Source organism: Phascolarctos cinereus, unplaced genomic scaffold (assembly GCF_003287225.1).
Source record: "Phascolarctos cinereus isolate Bilbo 61053 unplaced genomic scaffold, phaCin_HiC Scaffold_1;HRSCAF=81, whole genome shotgun sequence".
NCBI lineage: Eukaryota > Metazoa > Chordata > Mammalia > Diprotodontia > Phascolarctidae > Phascolarctos > Phascolarctos cinereus.
The window spans coordinates 240,697,672-240,707,449 of NW_027555514.1; the positions used below are offsets into that span (position 1 = coordinate 240,697,672).

The 9,778-nt window shown below is 37.8% G+C and overlaps 1 pseudogene; it reads right to left on the reverse strand.

Annotated features, from left to right (window-relative positions):
* Window positions 1–2,635: 2,635 nt before the first annotated feature.
* Window positions 2,636–3,034, reverse strand: LOC110195914 (small ribosomal subunit protein eS12 pseudogene; annotated as a pseudogene).
* Between the last annotated feature and the right edge of the window lie 6,744 nt (window positions 3,035–9,778).

Here is a 9,778-nt window from a genome sequence, read left to right on the forward strand (position 1 = left end):
AAAACAAACCCACAACTGACCTGGAAAATAGATCCAGTAGACAAAATATCAGAATCATTGGACTACCTGAAAGCAGTAATCAAAAGGAGGACCTGGATAGCACCTTTCAAGAAATTATCAAGGAAAGCTGCCCTGATGTCCTGGAAACAGAGGGCTAAATAGGCACTGAAAAAATCTTCAGGAAACAGATCCCAAAAGAAAAATACTACAAGGAACATTATAGCCATATTTCAGAATTATCAGGTCAAGGAAAAAGTATTACAAGTGGCCAGAGAGAAATAATTCCAATATCAGGGAGTCACATTCAGGATTACATAGGACTTGGCAGCTACAACATTAATGGATCGGAGGTCATGAAACATAATATTACAGAAGACCAAAGAGTGAGGACTACAACCAAGAATCACTTACTCAGCAAAATTAAGCATAATACATCAAGGAGAAATGGTTATTCAATGAAATAGAAGGATTTCAAGGTTTCATAAGGAGAAGATCAGAGTTCTGCTTCTAGAAGCCAAGATGGTGGAGTAAGAAATAAGTCCCTCTCACCCTCTGTTATTGACCTCTGAAATCCCAGAAAATATTGCCACAGGAAAAACCCTGGAAAAGCTGAGCCAGCAAAAAGATGGGATGCAACAGTCTTATAGCCCAGGAAGCTTGGGGAATTAATGGCAAAGTCCCCTCTTGCTCTGGGGGAGGGGCAGCCTGGCAAGCCAGTGGCAAGCCTCATCTCAGCATACCAGTGGGATATCCTGAGCCTCAGGGTAGTGGAGCAGGCATGTGCCAACACCAGGACCCCCTGAGTACCTCAGTACTGGCAAGTGAACCAGTAGACACCAGTTCAGGAAAACCACCACATGCGACGGCCTTCTCTAGCAGCCAAATCTCTCAGTGCCTAAGCACAATTCCAGGAAACAGAACTCCAGGAGGCAAAGCTCCAGGCTGACAGACATCCTCCAGCAGGGAAACATCACTGTTCAAGGCCCAGGTGAGCAGAAGCCAAAGAAAGGAGTATAAGGCCTGGGTGAGCAGCCATCCCCCAGGGTCCAGATTCCCCACCCCTCAAGACAACTCCATTGTTGCTGACCCCAGCCCAGCACCAGGTAAGCTGCCAAAACCCTATACACTCCAACTGTCAGGCTCTGAGGCTCCAGCACACAAAGCCAGTGACCAGGTCTGGGGTTCCCAGTAAAAGAAGCTTGTGTCAGTGCCCCCTGCTGTCCAGCAGGAGGGCTCAACCTTTTTCAAAAAGGCAAGAAATAGGCAAACACTATGAGCAAAAAGCAGAAACGGACAATGACCATAGATTCTTATTGTGTGGACACGGAAGATCAAGGCAGAAATTCAGAAGGGGACAACATTGTCAATATACCCACGTCTGAAACCTCAAAGGGGAATATGAACTGCTCTCCAGCCCCAAATGCCTTTTTGGAAGAGCTCGAGAAGGATTTTAAAAGTCAAATAAGAGAGGCAGAAGAAAAGTTGAGAAAAGAAATGAGAGGTATGCAGGAGAGAGTCAATGAGCTTTGAAAAGGATGGACAAAAAATAAGTGCAGAAAACAAATCCTTAAAAATACATAAGAAGAAGCTAAGAACTAAATAAAAAAAAATGATGTTCAATATCAGGACCCAAGACAAGCACAAACAGATAAAAAGGGAAAAGAAAACATAAGGAATTCAAAAGAGCTAAACTATTTATTCCCTACAGGGGAAGATGACACTTTTGATTCTTTATATATATATATATATATATATATATATATATATATATATATATCACTAATAGTACAGCTAGAAGGAATATACATAGAGAGAAAGGGTACAGGTATAAGGTGAATTTGAGAGAGTAACAAAAAATTAAGGGATAAGAAAGAGGAGTGCAATGGGTGCAGAAGGAAGGGAGAGATAAAATGGAGTAAATTATTTCACATGAAGGGGTGTGAAAAAACTACCACAGTGGAGGGGAAAATGGGAGGGTGGCCAACCAGCATCACTTGAACCTTACTCTCATCAGTACCGGTTCAAATAAGGGAACATATGCAGAGTTAGTTAAACATAGAAATTTGTCTTACAGGACAGGGAAGTAGGAGGGGAGGAGATCAAGTAGAAGAGGTATGGTGTGGATTGACAGAAGGGAGGGCAGATCAGGGGAGGTGGTAGACAGAAGCAAAACACTGGTGAAGAGGGAAAGAGTGAAAGGAGAGAGGACGAACATGAGGAAGAATAGGATGGAGATAAATGCACAGGTAGTAAACATAACTTTGAATGTGAATGGGATATCCACTCTGTTATCTGCTTCCATTTTATGGAAGAGTACATTCCATACCTATAATATGTTGTTTACAGGAAACACTCTTGAAATAGAGAGGTACACATAGAGAGTAAAAGGTAAGAGGCTGGAGTACAATCTATTAAGCATCAGTTGAAATTAAAAAAATAAAGCAGGGCTAGCAGTTTTGATCTCAGACAAAGCCAAAGCAAAAACAGACCCAATTAAAAGAGATAAGGAAGGAAACTACATCTTGCTAAAAGATACCATAGATAATGAAGCAATATCAATACTAAACATATATGCACTGAGTGGTATAGCATCCAGATTATTTTTTTTCAAATCAGACCAAGGCTTTTATTTTATTCATTTCGTGCATTTAAAATATTCTTCTATGACATCTTTGGGCTGAGATTCATTGACATAGTCCTTAACAACAATACAACTGCAGCCAACCACTTTACAGGGGTTTCCCTCTCTGTCAGTTTTACAGAGGCCTACCCATTCGCCCAGCTTCATGTTGTCATCAACCTTCATTAAGTTGATTTGGTGTTCAGCACACAGTGCCTCAACCAACTTAACATACATAAGCTCATCACAGTTGGAAGCAAGAACACAAAGATGGGCTTGGCATTTGTCCAAGGCTTTGGCAACTTCACCAATTCCATGAGCTAGGCCATCGTAGATGAGTGCCGTCTTCAGCACTTCTTATACAGCGGTGTTAATGTTCATTACGCCTCCAACAGCAATGCCTTCCTTGGCCATGGCAGCAGTTCACGGGTGAAGCTAAATTTTGAAGACACTCTGGAGCCTCTGCCTCCCACTCAACTCAGCTGTGACAGGGAAAGAGGAAAGAAAAGGAAAGGAAAAGGAAATGTTAAGTCAGTTACAGGAAGAAACAGACAACAAAACAATTCTAGTGGTGGACCTCAAATGTCCCCTCTCACAACTTGATAAATTCAAACAAAAAATAAACAAGAAAGAAACTAAGGAGGTAAATGTAATATCAGGAAAGTTAGATATGATAGACCTATTGCATGATTTAGACATAAAAGGGACACCATAGACAAATTAGAAGAGCAAGGAACAGTTTACCTGTCCTGAACAAGAAATAGAGAGCATTACAAAGTGTAAAACAGGTAATTTAGATTATATTAAATGAAAAATCTTTTATGAATCAACAACAATGCAACTAAAATTAGAAGGAATGCACAAAGCTGACAAACAATCTTTATAGCCAGTATCTCTCTCTGATAAAGGTCTCTTTTCTCAAATATACAGAAAACTGTGCTAATTTTTACAAGAATATAAGCCATTCCTCTATTGTAAGTGGTCAAAAGATATGAATATGCAGTTTTCAGATGAAGACACCAAAGTATCTATAGGCATATGAAGAAGTTCTCTAAATCACTTCTCTTTAGAGAAATGCATATTAAAATAACTCTGAAGTACCACCTCACACCTATTGGATCAATAATAAAAAAAACAAAGAAACAAACAAAAAAATGAAAATGATAAATTTTGGAGAGGATGTGGGAAAATTGGGACATTGATAGACTGTGGCATTATGAACAGATCCAACCATTTTGGAGAACAATTTGGCACTATGACCAAAGGGCAACCAACTGTGCATACCCTTTGATCCAGCAATAGCACTACCAGATCTGCATCCCAAAGAGATCATAAAAAAGGGGAAAGGACCTACACATTCGAAAATATTTATAGCAATCTCTTTTGTGGTGGCAAAATATTGGAAATTGAGGGGATATCCATCAATTGCAGAATGGTTGGAGAAACTGTGGCATATGAAGATAATGGAATATTACTTTGCAAAAAGAAAAAAGATGAATCAGCAGATTTCAGAAACACCTGGAAAGACTTTTATGCTGCACAGGGAAATGAGCAGAGCCAGTAAAAACATTGTATCCCATATGAGAAACTTTGTGTTATGATCAACTATGAATGACTCAGCTGTACTCAGCAACGCAATGATCTAAGACAAGTACAAAGAAGTCATGAAGGAAAATGCTATCCATATCCAGATAAAACCTAATGGCAGAGTTCTGAGCAAATGACACTTTATTGATTGGTCTGGGGTCCCCTCAAATCTTCCTCAGTATCTGAGATGCCTCTGTCTTCCAGGACCTTTTTTTTTTTTAGTATTTTTTCCTCAGTTACATGTAAAAACAAGTTTAGCATTTTTTTTTAAACTTGGAGCTCCAAATTCTCTCCGTTCTTCACTCCACACCCACCACCATTGACAAGGCAAACAAATTGATGTTATACAGGTTTAATTATGCAAAATGTATTCATAATAGTCCTATTGTGAAAGCAAACAAACTGAAGATAAATAATTTTTTTTAAAAAGTATGCTGAAATTTGTATTCAGATACCATCAGTTCTTTCTCCAGGGATGGATAGCATTTTTCATCATAAGTCCTTCCGACATGTCTTGGATTGTTGTATTGCTGAGAATAGCTAAGTCATTCACAACTGATCATCTTACAATGTTGCCGTTACTTTGTATACAGTACGTTGCACTTTGCATCAGCCCATGCAAGTCTGTTCAGGTTTTTCTGAGAGTGTCCTGCTCATCCTTTCTTACATTACCATAGTATGCCATCATAATCTCATAATACACTTTGTTCAGCCATTCTCCAATTGATGGGTATCCTCCAAATTTCCAATTCTTTGCCACTACAAAAACCATATTTTTGTACATGTGAGTGTTTTTCTCATTTTTTATGATCTCTTTGGGATATAGACATAGAAGTGGTATTGCTGAGTCAAAGGATATGCACAATTTTATTGTCCTTTGGGCATAGTTCCAAATTGCTCTCCAGAATGTCTGGATCATTTCACAACTCCACTAACAATGCATTAGTCTTCCAATTTCCCCACATCTTCTTCATCATTTATCATTTTCTTGTTTTGCCATGTTATCCAATCTTATAGTTGAGATGTGATAGCTCAGAGTCATTTTGATTTTCATTTCTCTAATTAACAGTGATTTAGGGTATTTTTTCATATGACTGTAGATAGCTTTAATTTCTTCCTATGAAAGCTGTCTGTGCACACCCTTTGACCATTTATCAGTTGGTGTCTTCAGTATTTTTCTGGGTCCCCTTTACCAAGCTGTTGATTCATTTGTCATGATTTTCTTGCATCACTCTCATTTCTCTTCCCAACTTTTTCTCTATTTCTCTTATTTGGTTTTCAAAATAATTTTTGAGTTCTTCCATGGCCTGAGACCAATTCATATTTTTCTTGGAGGCTTTGGATGTAGAAACTTTGACTTTATTGTCTTCTTCTGAGTGCATGTTTTGATCTTCTTTGTCACCATAGTAACTCTCAATAGTCAGTATTTTTCTGTTGTTTGCTTATTTTCTCAGCATATTTTTTGACTTTTCACTCTTTGTTAAAATAGGGCTCTGCTGCCAGGGTGGAGTGTGCACTGTCTCAAGCTTCAGGGGCTTTGTGCAGCTGTTTTCAAAGATACTTCTATGGACTTGTAGATTTTCAGTTCTTCCAAAGTGGTACGATCTAAGGAGAGCTGTTTCTGTGCTGTGGTCTGTGAGAGATGACAAGCACTCTTTTCCTCCCTGTAACTGTAAGGATAGTCCCCCCTCCACTGTAAGCACCACCCCTGATGTGTTATAGGTCTTCCTTCCCAAGGGACTGTGACCTGGATCTGAGTATGAGCAAAGCAACACTGGGGCTGGTGGGACCTACACTGGATTGAACTCCTTTCTCACCCTGCTGCGACAGACCTTGCCTGCTGACCTTCCAAGTTGTCTTTGGCTGGAAATTTGTTTCATTCTGTCTCGTTGTGGGTTCTGCCATTCTAGAATTTGTTTAGAGTCATTTTTAAAGATATCTGGATGGGCTTCGGGGAGAGCTTAGGCGAGTCCCTGACTTTACTCTGCCATCTTAGCTGCACCTTTCAGGGCCTTATTTTCAAGGCTTGACACCAGATTTGATAGTTCATTATAGAGGGGCTATAAAAAGTACAGAATCTAAGTGGTTGGTAAACCTTTCTTCATGGGCCAAAAATGATGCATCAGCTAGAAATGGTATGTTAGCAGGGTAGTCTCTTGTTGGGTGAATCATGGGGCATCTCCACTGACTAAGTGGTCATAGGAAGGTCATGAGATGGGCACTCATTCATGTTGGAAAAAAGAGAATGGTCTAGAGGTACAAAAAGTGAGTTGGGAATTGAGTCACCTCTGCCATGATGGGGTTGGTCACCATAACAAAGAAGAACAAGGGTGGATGGTCTCTAGCTAGCTAAGTATGATTAAGCAGGTGAACTTATTACCTGCAGTTCACAGCTCCAGGGCCTAATACACAGAACTTATAATCACTACCCCTATGGAATCATATCAAACTGATCAATACTGATTGGAATAAAGTATGAGTCCAAATGAATCATTTCTCATTTATGCACAACTCAAATTACATATGTGCACTCAATCAGGATGGCTTGACTGAGACTGAGAGGACTTATCTCTACAATCTGCTCTTCCTACACTACCACTAAAAGTAAGTCCCAAGAAGCAATACCCACCTTTTGAATATCTATACCCAAAGACCAAAAATACATGTAAAGTTTGGCCAGAGTACTGTAGCAAAGTATATTTCCATTTGATTACAATGGGCTACTACTTTCTGACACCATATTTCTGTGCAACAGCTCATTCACTCAAACTATGCACTAATGCTCCATCCTCAACATACCTGCAAAAATATTACCTTTCAAAAGGACACAGGATATCCCAAAGTTAACTAATCATTTTATTTACTCTTCAAAAAATATTTTGCTTCACAAAGGCAAGTTCAGTGTAAGACAAATTTGCAAAACCAACCCAATAATCTGTAACAGAGATGGAAAAGGTATTTATCTCCCCAACATGCCTACTTTGCCAGTTAACAGCTTTAATGGATTATCCTGATACTCTTTTATAAGTGAGGGCAGCAGTAGGGATGGAAATGAGGGTGGATGCCAAGTACTAAAATCTATAAACCCTTTCCACTAAAGACAAACATCTGTTACTGATTTAAAGTTTGTCATGCTTAGCACTTGGCCTTAAAATATAATTATCGTATTGAATTGACTACAGATTATGAAAAGGTGTCAAATATAAACTGGAAAGGACCTCACAGATAATCTAGTCCACTATCCTTTCATTCTCTACAGTCCCAGAGTAATTCTGTACCTGGAAAAAACAATGGTTAGCAAAGCAAGAATTCTCTATTCTCAATTTATTTTTCTTTTCACAAATACATCACATCCTCAAAATTAAAAAAAAATTAATAAGTGAACAAATAAAGCCAGCTTTCAGTGTGGTAGTCATCATCTCTTACACTTCCCCTTGATTTTCGTTGTTTTTAAACTGAATCCATTTTAAAAAAAAACATTCTGTTTGAAATCTACAAGCATAAAAGCTTTTATCAGATTGAAATAACTGATATGTTATTGAGGTAAACAGCATTTAATCATTACTGGTATTTGCCTGGGTTTTCAGTCATTTGGAAATGGAAGGAGAAATCAGTTGGTGGTATTCCTGCTTATAAAGTATCAACAAAATTATTTACAGTCCAGATGTCAAGCTTCGTGATGTGTTAGTGGATAAGGGGCCCCAAATTTATGTCAGACATGAATTGATATAAGAACATTTTAATTCCAGCCTGGAAATCAGAGCCAGAAGCTATTCATATGAAATAGAATATCTGTCTACCCTCCCAAGAGCTGGTACAGGCAATTAAGAACAAGGTAGTATATCTTCCTTTACCTCAGCGGGAGAGGATATTTACTTTGGAGGATAATGGTAAGGTGGGGAATTGTTTAGACATTCTGGTAAATTATGCTCTTAGAAAAAGCAATGCAATAGGATAGTAATTAGTAGAGTCAGCAAGATGTGTCACATGTATAAATGTGTTGATGCATAGCATGCAGGCAAATTCATTGACATACATGGCCTTTAAGAGGAAAAAATAAAAAAAAAAGATGGAGAGAGATTACATTATCATAAGTACCTTCAACAACACCCATGAGTTTTGTGATACTTGAATACACCGGAAACTCGAGTGCAGATAATATTAATCTGTACTTAATGAATCAATTAAAAGATGAATCCAAACCCAGATCCAAAATGCCAATAGGTCCTTTAGTCTGGAAATTCTTTTCCTCTCATGTCAAGCATAGTCTAATTTATGTCAAATGTGCTCTAATTACTTCGTTTTATTTAGCAGATTTGTAAGTATTCAAATACTAAAAATAGATTGATCTCATCACTTTGGGCATATTGTAACTATTCCATATATGCCCATGATTTGTGAAACTTGTTCATGTTCAACCAAAATTGGGTGGTTTAGGGGGTCTACCTAACATGTTATAAACATCTTTTTGGTTTCTCTCAATGTTCGGAGCCTGTTAAGGGACACTATTGACCTGTTATTATTTGGACATTCCATGTGATCAACTAATTTCTTCTCCTGGTGACATAATTCCTTCATCACAATATTTACTCCTATTTTTAAATTTCTTGGTTGATTATGTCCACAAAATTCCAGAAATTATATCAAAATCATGAACTTTTTCACAGGAAGCTTGAGGAGAAGTAAAAGGTCTTGCGATTTCTTAAAAACAATCCAGTCTGCTCTTCTACTTTTCAAATATATAGTCATTTCATTGCCCATCTTTACTGTCCCAGGTTAACACAGTGTTAAGTAAGCTTATAAAGTGGCCATTCAAATGTGCGTTCAACTCAGAGAAATTGAACTTCTTCATCCACTTTGTCTTTCCTATGTGATGGATAGGCTAAACTCTTTTGAATGATGATAGATAATTTCCCAAAACCTCTTCAGAGTCTTGGGGTTTGGCATAATAAGCACAATGTCATTTTCAAATAAAGGGATCTGATGGACCTCAATATAAATAGGGAAACCTTTCCTAACCTAAATTCATGTTAGATCTTGTTCATCAATGAACAAAATCTCTTTGACAAAAATTCCTATCTCCGTTTTAAGATATGCCTGATATTTCTCCTTAGGTTATTGGACAAGACTATTTCTTTTTGATAAATCTTCCCAGAAATCATGAATGATATTGAGAGATAGATGAAAGATATTTTATCCTATAAAATCAAATGCTTTTTTTCATAGTCAGTATGCAATAAGAGTGATATAATTTTATATTTCTTTATATCTTTCAGCTAATTTTAAGCTGAGAAAGATGCAATTCATTTTAAATTATGATTTGCTAGTGCATACTACTGACCTCCCTATTAAGGATCTCATCAAAGACCTTGATTCATGTAAAAATGGTTGTGGTAAGGATTTTTATAGATGGGAGAGTAGGAATATAGAGCAGTAGTTAGTGATGCTTCCTTAGTCACCATGTTTAAGTTTTGATTTTTTCCCCGTATCTTTGTACTTTTACTCCCATTTAGATGACATGTATAGTCACTCAATTCCCTTACAATTGTATTACTGATTTATCCTGTAGCT